This window comes from Myotis daubentonii, chromosome 18 (assembly GCF_963259705.1).
Source record: "Myotis daubentonii chromosome 18, mMyoDau2.1, whole genome shotgun sequence".
In the NCBI taxonomy this organism is placed as follows: domain Eukaryota; kingdom Metazoa; phylum Chordata; class Mammalia; order Chiroptera; family Vespertilionidae; genus Myotis; species Myotis daubentonii.
Genome location: NC_081857.1, coordinates 34,914,328 through 34,931,397, shown reverse-complemented (window position 1 = coordinate 34,931,397; position 17,070 = coordinate 34,914,328). Strand labels below are relative to the sequence as shown.

The window sequence follows — 17,070 nt, the reverse complement described above, 5'->3', positions numbered from 1 at the left end:
CAGATGAGTAAACTGAGGCTCCTGAAGGTTATGCAATTCTCTTAAGGTCACACGGGGAGTGGATTCTGGCCTGCTCACCCCCTAGAACCCAGCGCCAGGGCTCCGGTCTGTGAGCCACGCCCGTGACCACTAACAGCTTGTCACCTCCAGGGTCTCCTTGGCCCTCGGCAAACGCAGTCCGTCTGCCCCTGCCAGTCACTTAAATGTTGGCCAGCCTGACATTCCCCCGCAGGAAGGCAGACGCATAAAACATTGTATGCAGTGAAACTGCTGACACGGGCGAATCTTCAGACAGGAGCCGAAGAACAGGCAGTTCATTCTCTTCCTCCCTGCCCCTTCGTCATGCTCAGTGCCCCAGGGGCGGCGTGAAGAACCCGGGGCTGTAAACCCAGCGCTCGCTCTTCTCCTTGATGGCCAGGGCGCCTTCGCTTTGTCATTCAGCGTGGCCGTGTCCGACCTTCCTCACCTGTAACGTGAGCACCGAAGGCGTCACAAGACGAAAGCTCTTTTGGAAACGACTAGTCAGGTGTCTCGGCTTCCGTCTAAGAAATATAACCAAGACGGGAGCTAGACGCCCAACTGAATCATCGCAGCTGGTGCCGGTTGACCATGTGGTAAGTGCCTCAAGCCATCGTTTCATTTCATCCTCCCAGCACGGTGAGCTGAGCACTTAGTGTCCTCATTTTACAGAGGGGAGACCGCGGCCCAGCAAAGTTAGAAACCTTCCAGGTTACACAGGCAGGAAGCGGTGGAGTTGGGGGGAGTTGCAAACCAGATCGCTTCCCCCTAGAGCCCATGCTACTAACCACTGTGCAGCACTGCCGCCCGTGCATCGGCATCATCATGCATCACTCGAGGTGTTAAAGGGGAACTGTCCACATTTGACCTCACGCTCCTGCCAGAAGATTCCACTCCAAACACACACCTGGCTGCGCTGGCCCCAGGAAGGGAGCCTTGCTGTCCCCGGCACCCCCACGATGTCAGCTCTACTGTCTCCCCGGCTGGTCCTCAGGAGTTTATAGTTTCTACTCACGCTCTCCCTCCTGCCCGACCCTCCCGAGAAGCCTTCCCCACCCCAAGGCCAGGCTGCCTGTCTGCCTTCCCTTGGCCCTCGCACTTCCTGAGCTTCCCTGTGTCCTGGGAGGACTCCCCGAGTGACACCCTTTCCCTCCGTGTCCCCCGCCCCGTCCTGTCTGCACGCACGGCGGCTGCTTCGTAGCTTCAGCACGTCCGACGGCCCCTCACGTTTGTCCACAGCGAGTCGATAAACATTGCTAGGCAGTGGTGCCTGGATGGATCCTGGAGCAGGTGACGGACAGTATGATGGAAAAACAGGTGAGCCCGAGAGAAGCCTGTAGAAGGTGAATACTGCGGTGCCGGCTTCGATTTTCTAGTTTTGATCAGTGTAGCCTGGTTCTGGCTCTGGTTCTGGCTCTGGTTCTGGTTCTGTAAGGTGTTAGCATTAGAGGAGCGGTGGGGCCCCTCCAGACCATCTTTGCGACTCTTCCAGAAATCTAACATTCTTTCAGAATAAAAAGTTCAAAAGCCAATCATTAGATGGCTTTGCAGCAGTGCTTAAGGCCACCCTTTTGGAGTCAGACCCACCTAACTTATAATCCTACCGACCAGACCACTTACTACCTATACTGTATGATCATGGGCAAATCGACAGCCTGTAGTCTCTCTGAAGTTCATTGTTAAATGGCCGGCACCGTGGAAGCACCCAATGAATGGTAGTTGGTTTTGTTGCAGTCCACACGATTCAAAGCAAAGTTATTACTGTATTCCATTCATAGCAAAGCGTTATTACCGCCATAGGTTAAGACTATGGCCTGAACTTTCCTTTTCACTATTTTCCAATGCTCTCCTCCGAGCACCCTGACAAGCCCTGTCCCTTAAGCCACATCCACACATCGACTCAGCCAATACCTCTGAGTGTTCTAGCCGCCGTCCCGCCACCGGTGATACAGCAGTGCACGAAGCAGGCAAACATGGCTGCTGTAAACAGCTCACATGCTGGTGGGGACAGACAGGCAATAAGCAGGTAAAATGTTCAGTGGACTGGTTCTCAGAGTGAGGCCCCCCGTCCGGCAGCGGCAGCAGCGCCTGGCAGCTTGTGAGAAATGCACATTCCCGGGCCCCTCCAGACCCGCAGACTCAGAGGCCTGGGGGTGGGCCCGGCAGACAGGTTAACAAGCCTCCCAGGCGAGTCCTCTTCCAGGTGACTCTGGTAAGTGCTCGGGTTTAAGAACCACTTGATACGATGTCAGTGATCATCAGTGTATTGAACTGAAGCAGGAAATGGGGCGGGGGCCCGGGTGAGGAGGGGGTTGCAATTTTATTTTATTTTACTTTTTATATTTTTATTGATTTCACAGAGGAAGGGAGAGGGAGAGAGAGATAGAAACATCAGTGATGAGAGAGAACCACTGATCGGCTGCCTCCTGCACGCCCCCCACTGGGGATCGAGCCCGAAACCCTGGGCATGTGCCCTGAGCGGAAATCGAACCGTGACCTCCTGGTTCATAGGTCGACGCTCTATCACTGAGCTACACCGGCCAGGCGGGGGTTGCAGTTTTGAATAGATAGGGTGGTCAGAAAAGCCTAACTTCGATGGTGACATCTGCTCAAAGATACAAAGATGTGGGAGTGGGCATCAGGGGAAGACTTTTAGGCAGGAGGATGGCAAATGCAAAGGTACTGAGGCAGGAGCAGCCTGGGGTGTTTGAAGAACAGCACGGAGACCAGTGCAGTCGGACTGGGGTGAGCAAACGAGAGAGAGAGAGAGAGAGAGAGTGCGCGGGAAGAGAGGTGGAAGGTCACGGGGCTCCAGGCTGCGCAGGGACTTGTAAGCCATTGCAACATGTTTGACATTCCCATATTGGAACATAGTTTGTCCACAGACATTCTGCGTCTTCCTATGTAGGTTAGAGCCCTCCCTCACCCCAGCCCACCTGCCTGGCCTGGTCAGTGGCCCTAGGCAATCCCTCTCTTCCTTAGATGCCCCACCCCATGCTGTCGGAAGAGGCTCTCCCATCCCTGACGCCACAGGCGCCTTCGTTTACCCCCAGCCACATGCATAGGCTTGGCCTGTATTTTGCCCTGTTGGGTTGTATCCACCTGAAAGAGAAACGTAGTCCTTCCCCCCTGTCCTCCCACTGCCCCTCACAATGTCCGTGCATTGCAGTGTTACAGAAATATTTACCGAATTTCCCTTAATGCGTCGGGAGAGAAACCAACGCATTACTGGCACTGGCTAAGTATTACAAATGTTGCCAGTGATTTTGCAAATTCCCTCAGAGGTAATAAGAAAAGAAATTTATAGATTTATTCCCCAACCACAGAAGCATTTTGGATGCAGTTGTAGGACTCTGCCCAGAGTTTGACTGAAACCTGCAGAGTCACGCCCTGTCCCCAGCCCCTCTCCCTGTGCCTGGTGCCTGCTGGGCCCTGTGCTGGGAGTATCCTGGATTTACTGCTAGCCTGGGCCAACAGGCACCTGGGCCAACAGGGACCGGGTGGGAGGTGGGTTTGAATTCCTGCTCCACCCACAGGGGGTTCTCCCCTTTTTCTTTTTCTTTTTATTATCATGAATCCCGTGAGCATCTGGGGAAGCCTGGGGGCTGTTTCAGGACTGGAAGGTTTTAAAATAAAACATAAGATTAAAGAGGAAACACATTTTACTGACATAGAATTAAAATTATGTTAAAAGTTATCAGAAGGCCCTCCCCTCCTTCCCCTCCCCTCCCTCCCCCTCCCCTCCCCTCCCATTCCTTCCCCTCCCCTCCCCACAAAAAAAAAGTTATCAGAAGATTAAAAAAATAAATTTGTTAGAGTAATATTTTTGCCTCCTCGTTCAGTAACAAGATCTAGAGGCAAGTCTAATCAGGGCCAAGCCCCTGACATCACACTGAGCATAAGAGAGGTGCGGAGCCACTCCCAACGACCGGCACATGACAGGGAACGAGCTGCACTTCCTGCTGCTGACATGGACCCAGTACTGCCATTGCTGCAGTGGTTTGTGGGTTACACTCACGATGGAAGGAAATGCCAGATTTTCAGTTTGTCTCTGACTGTGAGCGGTGAGTAGGGGGAATAATATTGCTCCATCCTATTTCATTCTGTATGCTATGCACAGACCCTTTAGCCCCAGAATAGAAGTGGGGACAAATTCCCTCTCTCGATTTCAGTATTCATATCTGTAAAATGATGCCTAATAAATGCCTAATAAATTTCTAGCAGGAGCGGTAGGAATTAAAGACTCCCTGTAAATAGTCTAGAATATGCTCTGGTTCACTTCTTCGTTCTAATCTAACCAGTGTCAGATCTATGAGCTGACCCTCCGGCACTCATCTTTTCCAGATGAGAACTCCTACTCCTCAAGTGTCCCCGCCCACCTTGGGGAGGACAGCCTGGCCGCGGGAAGGGACACCCAGCAAAGAGTACATACTCCTGGTGCAGTCACCCCACCTGCAGCCCGAAGTTACGGAGGGGCACTAGCGAGTCCAGGAAGAAATGTGGGGGCTACAGAAAAGGGGACAGTACTTGGGACAATCTACCCTAACTCACACCTCTTCCACACGGCCCGCTGGAAGACTCGATAGTTTGCCAAACAAGGTCCTCTTTATGTCTAAGGCAGTGGTTCTCAACCTTCTGGCCCTTTAACTACAGTTCCTCATGTTGTGACCCAACCATAAAATTATTTTCGTGGCTACTTCATAACTGTAATGTTGCTACTGTTGTGAATCGTCATGTAAATATCTGATATGCAGGATGGTCTTAGGCGACCCCTATGAAAGGGTTGTTCGACCGCCAAAGGGGTCGCGACCCACAGGTTGAGAACCGCTGGCCTATAGTCATGGTCTCAGCGAGGATTTTCTCAAAGCCCACCAGTACAGTCCGTGATACCTTGCCTGTGCCCACCGGGCCCAGGTCTTCTAACTCGTTCTCCACGTAAGTTCCACCTTAAATAGTGTCTTCACTCTCCCTGAGTGACATGACGTTGGGCTTCCATGCACTGGAAAGGGATTTCCTCTTGGCTGAGCCCTCGGAATTGTTCTCTTCATGGACCATGCGATTTCTTCAAGCTCCACAGTGCGCAGCTCCTCAGACCGGTTTGCATCCGAGTCACCCAGGAACCCCGGCGAATCCAGGCGGCTGGGTCCACCCCCAGCGACTCTGATTCTCTAGGCTGGGGGGCAGGGGGCGGGGCGCTGATTCTCTAGGCTGGGGGGCAGGGGGGCGGGGCTCTGATGCTCTAGGCTGGGGGGCAGGGGGCGGGGCGCTGAGAATCTGCATTTCCAACACACTCCCAGGTTTCTTTACCGCTGGGAGCCCGTTTCTTTATCATTAAAACAGGGCTGTCAAGGAGATGAGAAAAAGGTGAGATATGTAAATATATTCAAAGCACTAAGCCCCTAACAGAAATTTAATAACTACTCCTTCCTTCCCTCGTTCCCTGGAAGGCTGAGTCTTGAAGCGGCAGCAGAAATTAGCCGGGGAGGAAGGGAGTGAAGAAACAACAGTGCTGGGTGCTGGGTGCATGGGAAACAGACCATTTAGAAGCTGCCAGCAGCTACACTGGGCTGAAGCAGGCTCATGGGTCACAGGTACATATGCAGGGACTTGATCATAAGGGCCTTTGTGCTGTTACACACACACACACACCAGGCCAAAATGGAGTCACTTTTGCTAACCGGGTCGCCAAATCAAAACTCCATAACCAACAGCATTGCAGCGTCAGCCTCTCCCAGGGGTGGAACTTGAAACCAATCTGTCTGACATTTCCTACTCAATCCTCAGGTGAAAGTCAGATCCACAGGAACAGATGAAATAGCCCTGAGGGCTGAATGCCGGGAACAGCAACGTTTATGAGTAATCCCTAATGGAGCTCAAGTCAAGGTTAATGACACCGGGTGGGGCTCATAATATCGGAGAACAAGTAAACTCTGGTTTAAGCGGACATCAAGGTCTGCCTTTATCAGGGGCACCCACAGCACCCAGTGCAGCACTCGGGGGAGAAGCAATGCAAGAAAACGTCCCCCAGAGGCGACAGGGCCCGGCCGACGTGGCTCAGTGGTTGAGCGTCAACCTGTGAACCAGGAGGTCACAGTCCGATTCCCGGTCAGAGCACATGCCCGGGTTGTGGGCTTCATCCCCAGTGGGGGCCATGCAGGAGTCAGCCAATCAATGGTTCTCTCTCATCATTGCTGTTTCTGTCTCTCTCTCCCTTCCTCTCTGAAATCAATAAAAATACATTTAATAATAATTTTAAAAAAAATAGGCCGTAGGGACCATGCCGGGAGCTAGAGGGAAGACAGCTGATCATCATTAGGAGGTGGAGGCGATCCTCATATGCAGGTGAGCAGCGGCCCTTGTCCATCGCCCTCTACAGATGGGTCTCTTCTCTGAAATCTGTTGTGTGAGTGAGACCCCCCTGAGGTGCCAAAGCCTAGAAATCATCTGGGAGAAAGACACTGTGAGCCACGAGTCGTCACAGAAATAAATAACATTCCCTTTCCAGTCAAGACACCCACATGGGTCCGATTTCCTCCGGCCTCAGCTTTCCTGCCGGGCTCGGCCGCACCACCATGGGCCAGCAGGGACCGTGCAACCCAGGCCTGAGCGCTCGCCTTTCCTGCCACGGGTTCCTGGCCGGGCTGACCCGAGGAGGACAAATGAGCCGCCAGCCAGGTAAGGGGAGCGAGGAAACTAGCACGGGGTCCGCGCTCCTCCTGTGCGGGACAGACCCAGAGAGGAGGCCCCGCGCCCGGCGTAGGAGGCCCAAGATTGGGCCAGTGGAGGGGATTCCTGTAACCCTGTCTCCACGCAGGGAAATCCGGTGCTTACAGAAACACACGCTATCAGGTAAACGGCGACAATTTCAAATGTGCTCCCCCCTTGAAGAGTGATGCAAGTAGCCGTTTATTCTCTCTCGTCTTAGGGAATACATTCTGCAGACAATCAGGCACCTGCCGGGGCCTGGACCTCCCCCCATAATGAACCGGCCTTTGTTATCCTCCAAGACGTTTTCTAAGAAGAAAACCTGTGGCCCGACTCTTGGAAAAATGGGCCCCCTGTCCTGATTTCAAAGAGCTCAGGCCTGGGTGTGGCCGCTCGGAAGGGGACGGGGCTCTGGTGGGACTGTCACAGGCAGAGAAAGGTTTCATCGGAAGGAACGGGAACACCTGTACTGGTGGAAATCCCGTCTCCGTAGACCTGTCCCTATTATCGCTGGAGGGGGCGGGTGGGGAGAAGCAATTCTGAGCCGGTCAAGCCATTGAAACAGCCCAGCGTGGGGGCGAAAGGCCTCCTCAGGGGACACCAGTAGCACCTGTGCCTCCAGGAGTGCCTGGGGCTGGAACGAACTCTTCTCACAGGCGGCACCTGCACCTGCGAGCCTTCTGGAAAGATTGGTTCCTGCCTGCCATGACTCCTGGGAATGCTAAGGCTCAAAGCTGGGCGTCTAAAGAGACCATCTCCGAAGGCAGTGCCCCAGGGAGGGAAGGCCTAAGAGGCCTGGTTCCCCGGAGGAGGGGGGCTCGGTGGGTGCTCCCTCGGCCCCACGGTCATGTCTGCAGTTCCCGCTGAGCTCCCCCAGGTGGGCCTGGCCCCGCAGCTGCCCATCAGGGCCCAAGCCCAACAGGAATGAGACGGCTTCTCTCCCGCGCGGTTTCACAGTAGATGGCGTCTTCACAGGAAGGAACTGCTCGCACCAGTCCCCCGACCACCTGCCGGAGACGGAAAAGCTGTCCTCCGGCTCAGACGCCGATTCAGTCCTGCTGGTGGGATGAGGTAAGAATTCGCTTGGGCGGCGCCGGAGCAATTGTTCTGCTTGTTTATTTGTTGGCTATGGGACATTTCCCCAAAGAAAACCCACAGGAGCACACTGCGTGAAGGCCCCGCTGTCCGGTGACGCCGGGAGTCGGTTCTCTCCGGCTCCCTTCCCCCCTGGGCTCCCCTGCCCCTCCGAGGCCTCCTTCAGGTCACCCCGGACCCCCAGGGTTCCTCCATGAATATCGCTAAGTGTCCGCTCCCGGGCTGGATTCCTGCACGATTAGGCTCCATGAGCAGAGGCCCCTTTCCAGCAGAGCCCGGCTCACTTCATCTGGTCTGTCCTGTGCTGCTGCTGCCCGGTGCCCCTGGGAGACCCCGGTACGAAGCCGAGACAACCCGGCAGCTCCCACCCAGGACTGGGGCTGTGGGTGGGTCTCTTGGTATTCCATTCATCCAGGCCCCGATCCAGTAAGAGCCTCATGGCTTCCTCCTCTGACTCCCCCTAATAATCGTCGTCAGCAGCTATGAATAACACCCACGTTCCAGAGCTACCCCAACGGACTGAATTGATCATCTCAGAATGAATGTGTCCGTAATACGTGCACCAAAAGCTAACCGGCACGTTCTGGTGGGGGAGGAGGAGAGAAGGGTTACCTTATTTCCAAGCATCTCGTGGCCACAACACACTTGAGGTGCTGTCGTTGCTGCTCCTGAATAATTCAGAGGCAGGGTCACACGTGTCACGGAGGGAGCCTATAATTAACATCGGAGCACACGCATTAGACTCTGAATTGACTCCGCTTGTTCTTAAAAGGGTGGGGGGGGGGGGGGAGAGGGAGCTTGGCCTCGATTTTTATTCAGGGAAACAGCCTTTTGTGGTTTCATAATTTTTGTGAGGAGCCAAGAACACATTTAAGGTACAGTCGCTGCTTAAATGACACAGCCATCAGCTGCCACAAGGTTCCGAGACGGTAGCAATGCCATGAACCACGGGGTAGCCAATGGGATGCCAGATGTTATCAAACCCTACACCATTCTCCCCCCACCACCTCATGTCCTGAGAGCAAGGCAATTAGTAACCATCTCTCAGAATTGCTGCCTTGCTCACAGTGCAATTTGCATGGTATTCACCCGACATGTTTATATGCAGCTGATAAGGAAAGCCGGCCCACATCTGTGACAAAAAGAACCATTCTTGTATGCCACCTTCTTTTGTTGGGCCTCCGTGGACAAGCTGGTGGGATTGGGGTATTTCTGAAAAGCTAAAGAGAGTGGGAGAAAGGCCAGAACGGGGGGGGGGGGGGGGGCGGGGAGGGGGGGGCCGGGGAAAGGAGGGAGGGGGGAGGGAGAGAGAGGAGGTGTCTGGGGTGGCTTCGTGGTTGTGATCCCCAGAGGCGCTGGAATCAGAGATTTTTTTGAAGTACCAATGTTGGGCTCCACCTCCCGAGGTTGTGACTTGACTGGGGGTGGGACCCAGCCACTGGCATTTTCCACGCGTCCTTGGGGGTTCCAGTAGGCAGATGGGGTTGAGAACCACTGGAGAGCAAGGTCTGGGTGTCAGACAGAGCTGGGCTGAAAGTCCCAACCCCGACAGGCAGTTCTACTCTTCCTGCGTTTCCCTCACATATTAAAGGAAAAGAAAGCCCGGCCGGCGTGGCTCAGTGGTTGAGCGTTGACCTATGAACCAGGAGTCACGGTTCAATTCCTAGTCAGGGCACACGCCGGGGTCGCAGGCTCAATCCCCAGTGTGGGGCGTGCAGGAGGCAGCAGATCAGTGACTCTCTCTCGTCACTGATGTTTCTATCCCTCTCTCCCTCTCTGAAATCAATAAAAACATATTTTTTTAAAAAAAGAAAAAACCTATGCCATCGGGTGGCTATAAGCATTAAGTTAGTATATAGAGCATATAGTTGTTTCTCAATAAAGTCCACTCTTCTTCCCTTTAAAGAGGTACCCTGCAGTCATCCAGGGAGAGAGAACGGAAGTGAGGATGCCAGAGGGGCCAGGCATGGCGAAGGTCCTCGGTACAGGATCGGTGTGTCTGAATTCTTTGCTACCTTCTGCTCGCCCCTTTTTTTCTGGAAAAAATACCCATGTCCATCAATGGCTGCTCCTCAGGATGTGGTCCTACCCACTCGGTGATTTGCTGGACTTTGTCCGGGCTGGGCAGCTTCTCGGATAGGTTCTCTGCCTGTGGATGTTAAGCTACCAGGAAAACCTTTTCGTGGGAATAGGATGGAGGCAGGAGGAGACTGACCCGGGCCAGAGACACAACTCTTCCGTGTCACACACGCCTTCTGCTGCACGCACTGATTTTCTGCCAGCCCAGCCCTTCTAAGACGCCTCCGTGAGATAGCAGGGCATTCAGAGCCCTTTCCATTCTCATCCCCGAACGCACAGCCTATGGGAATTCTGGAGGCAGCGCATGGAGCTGGAATGAGTAGATAGCAACCATGGATGCCTTTGGCGTGGAGCCACCCTGGCCACAAAGGCTAACGTTGTACCCCAGGCTCGATTGTTCTTTATTCCCCTTGCACTTCACAAGCTGAAGGAAATGGGGCGGGGGATACACTTGATCCTCTGCCGGCACCCCTGCCCCCGCCACTGTTTGGCATCAGCCTGTGTCCAGCGGTGACACAATAGGGTCCCCTCCAGCCGAGGGGGCTGCCTCTGCTCCGTCGTGGGGCGTGGGGCCTTTTATTCTTATGCCTGCCTTTGCGCAGAGCTCCTGCCCGGCCCTGGGCCAGCTCCCTGGGCTCGGGGTCTTTCCCAGTCCACACCCGGGGCTGGTTTCCTAGTGTTCCCGCTGCAGAATCTCCCCCAGGCAGGGGGCTTCTGCCCGGACATCACAGTCCCGCTCAGGTGGGCGAGACGGGCAGGAGAGCGGGGGGTGACGGTGGTCCTTGCTGCAGCCCCTTGTTCAAGGAACTGCCAGCCCACCAGCCGTCCAGCTGCCACTGTGGTTGGCCGCTCTCTGCCATTGGTGTCTAAATATTCAAATGGGCATGATGGCTGCTCCCATGGGCAGGAAGGGACCCTTGGATTCAGGGTCCTCCCTTCTCCCTTCCTTCGCCCAGACGCCCCAGCCCTGTTCCCTGCAGTCACCAAGCACGGGAGCCGTGCAAGGGTGCAGCTATTTTTACTAGAGTGCGAAGGTCCTGAGGGTACACACTATATTTAGCAGAGGTTAAAGTTCACATTGCACCATCAGAGGGGCACAGGGTGAAATCATTAAACAGCCTGTGGACTTTTGCCGCCCTCATCTCTCGTTCGGTTCCTCCTGCAAACACCTCTAGCCCTTCCTTTTCTCAGGAGAGCAAGTCCTTTGCTTTTTATTCATTTATTTATTGATATTGATTTCAGAGAGGAAGGGAGAGGGAAAGAGAGAGAGAGAGACATCCATGATTAGAGAGAATCATTGATCGGCTGCCTCCTGCACGCCCCATACAGGGCACGTGCCCTGACCAGGAATCGCACCATGACCTCCTGGTGCATAGGTCGAAGCTCAACCACTGAGCCACACCTGCCGGGCAGCCCTTTGCCTTTTAGGCCTCGTGTCCCTCCCTCTGCCTCAGATGAGATCTTCCTATAGCCACCAGAACCCTCGAGTTAGCAGGAATCTCTGTGGAAATGTTAAATGGGACCCTTTCCAATGTGGAAAAGTGTAGCCTAGCGCAGTGGTCGGCAAACTCATTAGTCAACAGAGCCAAATGTCAACAGTACAACAATTGAAATTTCTTTTGAGAGCCAAATTTTTTAAACTTAAACTAAACTGATGAACAAGGACTGATCCAGAAACGGAGAGGCATTGATTGGACTGTCGGGCTTTGGAGGGAGGGGAGGGGAGGGTGGGGGTAAGGGGGAAAGATCAACCAAAGGACTTACATGCAGGCATATAGGCCTAACCAATGGACACGGACAACGAGGGGGGGGCGGGGGCGGTGAGGGCATGAGGGGGGGGGTAGAGGGTAACGTGGGGACAAGGACACATATGTAATATCTTAATCAATAAAAAATATATTAATAAAAAAAAAACTATATAGGTAGGTACACTGTTATTAACTTAATTAGGCTACTCCTAAGGCTTAGGAAGAGCCACACTCAAGGGGCCAAAGAGCCGCATGTGGCTCGCGAGCTGCAGCTTGCCGACCACTGGCCTAGAGAGTCTTAGGAATGCAAGATGCCCACGTGCAGGCTGGACAACTCTAAAGCAGCCGCCCTGCCTCCCAGCCCCCAGGGGGCTCAGGGCCCTGCTGGACCGCCTCCAGCCCCGCCCAGTTTCTGCTCTGCTCTGGCACCGGTGGGGATCCAATGGGATCCAAGGGCACTTCTTCAGACAGGGAGTCCTCACCAACGCACATCGACAGGTTCTCGACCCTGCAGCGAAACTGCGTCTAATGAAGCCTGTTTTGCCGAAGGTCAGTTGCTCTAAGCAAGGGCTAAGTCCCTGTGGCATCTCTTCAGTGTTATAAGGAAATGGTATCTGAGGACCTGCTGCATCCCTGGCATCAGCTCCCTCTGAGTCTGCGCGCCAGGGAGCCCTGCCTGACGCCAGGCCCAGGAAACCTTAGTGACCGTCCTTCAACGGCCCGACATTCTGTGGCTGCTTTTGGGGGGTAAGGGGACAAGTTCCCACTGTTCCCGAAGCCAGTTCCTCCGTGAGCGAACCCAGGTTCTGCTGGAGCGGCCATCCTGTAGGTCACATGCGCAGATGCTCAGTTTTCCTGCAGGGTCTCGTTGCAGGGAAGGTTCGTTCATTCACAACAGGTCCTCCTGTGGCTTATAAAACACCGCAGGCAACGTCCTCTCTGGGTCTCTAGACTGGCCGTGACCTCTCTGCGTCTCTTCCCGTGAAAGTCCTAGAACGCAGGGTAGGGAGCGAGGAGTGCGCTCGTTGGGGGATGGACTGTCTGGCTGGGGCTGTTCCCCTGGAAGGGCAGCAAGGCAGAGGCAGCTGGGCCCGCAGCTCAGCCAGCCCTGCGAGGGCAGCACCCCGAGGAGAGCGGAAGGGTCCCCACATGTCGGGGGGGGGCAGGCAGATCCGGGTGAAATGGCGCGAATGTGGCCCACCCTGTCCCTCCCACGGAATGGGACTGGAGCAGGGGCGGCTGCAGGGCTCTGACAAGGAAGTGGTGGTGGGTGGACTGGGGACGACACCAGAGCTCAAGGTGCCACTGACCAGCCATGACTTTCCCACACGTCCTCTGTGTCCCCAGCCTGGGTTTGGGGCAGCCCCAGGGTTTGAAAAGGAGCACGAGGTAGGGATGAAAAGGGCTCCCTCTCATTCTGGTGCAACTAACACTCAGCAAGTGGGTGAGGGAAGGGAGGAGGACCCAACAGGTGTGAAAGGCAATTAGGTAGCAACTCTCAAACACTGAAATCTGCCTGCCTCTCAACCCCCAGTCCCACTTCTGGAAACTTAACCCACTAAAACACTTGTAATGTGCTCAAGGGGGTTTACTGTGGTCTTAGGTGTGATGGCAAATGAATATAATAATTAATAATTCATAAAGCATGATAAATGACTATAGATGAACTTATACTTCAGTATACAGAAAACATAAAGTATGGAATATCACACTGCGGGTATAATGACCATTTTAGAACAGTTATATTAGAGCCGGGTCTACTGGCATGGGAAGAAGCTGTGATATATTGTTAAATGAGAAAGACGTTTGTTAAATAGTGTACACATACACCCACAATCCAGGTTTTATAATTGTGTGTGTGTGTGTGTGTGTGTGTGTGTGTGTGAGAGAGAGAGAGAGAGAGAGAGAGAGAGAGAGAGAGAGGATAATTGACTAGAAAAGGAGCCAGAAAGATAAAAAGCAAACTGATATTAGCAGTTGTTTCTGAGGAGTAAGATAAGAAAGATAGAAAAGGTACTTGCACTTTTTTACCGTGTGTGTGTGTGTGTGTGTGTGTTAACAAAGAATAAGTATTTTTTAAAAATAAGTTTTGATTTTGGAGAGAGAGAAAGGGAGGGGGAGAGAGAGACAGAAACATCGATGTGAGAGAGAAACATCGATAGGCTGCCTCCTGCAGTTCCCCGATGGGGAATTGAACCCGAAACCCTGGCACGTGCCCTGACTAGGATAGAACCCGGGACCTTCTGGTGCCCAGGATGATGAGCAGCCAGCGGAGCCACACTGGCCAGGGCAAGAACAAGCATTACTGTTGACATTTTTCTAAAAATGGAAAAAGACCTACTTAGGCAAGTTTGCTAACAGTATCCACCAGTGTTCTCATTTAGAAACTCACTGGCTAGCCTTTCACTGTTTCTGAGAATTTAGCACTTTATTCATTTTCCTTCAGAAAGGTCTATTATCTCATTTAGCATCTCCCAGCGCAGCGATTTTCAACCTTTTTCATCTCCTGGCACACAAACAAATTACTAAAATTCTGCGGCACAAGGCAGGACAGTTGTCGATCTGACAAAAAAAAAAAAAAAAATTAGATGTAATTTTGCTTCGTTCCCACCGGATGGCTATTGTTGTGTTGGCCGCTGTCATTTTGTTATGTGACAATCGAAAGGAAAAGGGGTCTGTGCCCTTGACTAAACAGGTATTTCATGTTGTGAAAACCCTCGCGGCACGCCGGTTAAAACATCGCTGTCCTAGTGTGTAAGTGTCCTATTGCTGCATAACAAATTACCTCTGAATTTACCAGCTCAGAACAACTAACATTATTTTTATTAATTTTTTTTATTGATTAGTTTATTTGAGAGAGAGAGAGAGAAGCATCAATTTGTAAAACAACCAAAATCTCATATAGTCGCTGCGGACCAGGCAGCCAGGGGTGTCTTGGCTGGGAGCGTCCAGTCGGGGTCTTTCTGGAGGTTCAGTCAAGTTGTGGGCCGGGGCTGCGGTCCTCTGAAGGTCTGGCCATGCCTGGAGGGTCCCCTCGCACGTCCCTCACACAGCTGCTGGCTAGAGAGCTGGGCTCCTCGCTGGCTGGGGCCAGAGGCCTCCGTTCCTCATCACACAGGACTCATCCAGGGCTGCTCACAGCGTGGCAGCTGGCTTCCCCTCCAGGGAGGAGTGAGGGAGACAGAGCGACCAAGGTGGAAGCTGGGATGGCTCTCAGTGTCATCTCAGGAGTGGCGTACTATCCTCCTGCTATAGCCCAGGGTCACACAGACCGACCTTGGTCCAGCATGGGAGGGGGATACACCAGACCACGAAGACCAGAAGGCAGACACCACTGAGGGCTGTCTTGAAGACTGGCTACCACAGCTGCATCGTTCCCTGCTCACTTTCTCTTCTCCCAAAGTTCATAGACCTTCTACTAGTAAGAAAGTGCAGCTCTATCCCTACGGCATCACTGGTCCATATATATTTTTAAAATATATTTTATTGATTTTTTACAGAGAGGAAGGGAGAGGAATAAAGAGTTAGAAGCATTGATGAGAGAGAAACATCGATCAGCTGCCTCCTGCACACTCCCTACTCAGGATATGCCTGCAACCAAGGTACATGCCCTTGACCAAAATCGAACCTGGGACCTTTCAGTCCGCAGGCTGATGCTCCATCCACTGAGCCAAACCGGCCAGGGCTCATTGGTCCATTTAGGGGCCCTGGAACATCCATTCCTTCACCAAAGAAAAGGCTACGCACTAATAGAAAAACTCTAGTTTTCAGGAAGCCCCAGCCTTTTCCTGTGAACAAAGGAATTTTGATTTCCCTAAAGTGTGATGATTAAGGAGAATCGGGTGAAAGTGGGAATGTAAAGAATTGACCCAGAAAGAAAACACGGGGAATAACCAGGCACCTCAATGGGAATCCGTTCAACAAGGGGTTGTGTCATACGCTCCTACTTTGCAGCCCAGTCTTTAATCCTTACAAGCCACGACAGTCGCCTCTGTTCTCAAGTGGGAATTCCCATAAACCATGGAGATGAGGAAGTGGGAAGCTGGCCAGCTTGTAGATCAGCAGCAAAGGCTACTAGAATCATCTGCTACTGAGAAAATATTAGATGGCAATCAATGAAACCTGTGGGTTAAAGGACCCCTATGGCTAGGCCCAAGAACAACATGCCGTACTCCAAGGCGTGGCATATCTGAGAATTTAGAAGAGAATTTCTTGACATGTGCATACACCTGATTGCAAAAGATGCATATTTGTTCCTAGGAATAGGATTGAATGGTGTTATTCTGTATGGCACAGGTTCTGCCAAAGCATTTAAGTCTTTCATAATATGCTTGTAGATACGATAGAGAAAGGAAAGTAAGAGTTGATTCATCCTACGTTGAGCAATCCTAATGCAAAGAGTGCTGATTAAATCATTGTTGTCAACTTGAAAGAAGGACCAGGCCTCGGGATTTTGAATTTGGCCTTGCCTCATTTACCATAAACTATCTGAACAAAGAAAATGTGCTGATTACATTTTCAAGTGCTATCGACTTGGACAAGAGAGCCAAGAAGTTGGATAATAAAATCTGAATTCCCAAAGGTCTCCCACAGGCTGAAATGATAGGACAGAACCCATGGCCTGACAGTGAGCAGGAAGAAGCGGCATAAAACCCTGCCCAAGTACAAAATGGGAGAGACCTGGCACCAGACCAGCTACTGCAGGAAGGCTTGAAGGGAACTGCAAATTTAATATGAGTCAGCAGCTTGCCAGCTCTGCCAAGAAGGCAATGCAAGAAATTAGTCTGCATTGTCAAGGCCACGGGGCTGGGAATCAGGGAGCTCTTGATCTGATGAAATGCGGATCTCATCTGTGAAAATGTGCATTTCTGGAATGATTGACAGAGTCCTCTGTGACCGTATGTACCTCCTAACACCAAGGTTATACCGTTCTCGGTTTATAACACTTCCCTGAGTGACCAGTCTAGTAATTTTTTTTTTAAAAAGGAAATACATTGATTTCATTCTTTTTTATTTGTTCAAATGATATCTATTGAGAAAAACATATTTTCCAGGTATTCTGCTAAAAGCCAGGAACACAGAGATACATCTTATTCCAGTGATTCATTCAAACACCAGTATAGGTACTGTTTTGAAGAGACTTGGCCAATGTAATTAAGGTTCCAGTTAATTAACCTTAAGAGGAGAAATTGTCTGGATGGGTCTGCCCTAAGCACATGGGCACTTTAAAAGTAGAGTTTTCACTGGTGGCAGAAGGATAAGTCAGAGGTTCAAAGCATGAGAAGGACTTCAGGCACCATTGTTAGCTGGACAATAGAGGGGACCACATGGTAAGGAATACTGCTGGCCTCTGGGAGCTGGGAGTTGCCCCCAACTGACAAGCCAGCAAGGACCTCAGTCCTACAACCACAAGGAGTTGAATTCA

The 17,070-nt window shown here is 52.3% G+C and overlaps 1 long non-coding RNA gene across 1 annotated transcript in view; it reads left to right on the top strand.

Moving 5' to 3' along the window:
- Positions 1 to 6,534: 6,534 nt before the first annotated feature.
- The window catches only part of LOC132220348 (uncharacterized), a 33,454-nt gene continuing 22,918 nt past the window's right edge, over positions 6,535 to 17,070 (top strand). Inside the window, exons 1-2 of the long non-coding RNA XR_009449768.1 lie at positions 6,535 to 6,693; positions 7,699 to 7,794. This is a non-coding gene — a long non-coding RNA (uncharacterized LOC132220348). The remainder of the gene's footprint in view (positions 6,694 to 7,698; positions 7,795 to 17,070) is intronic.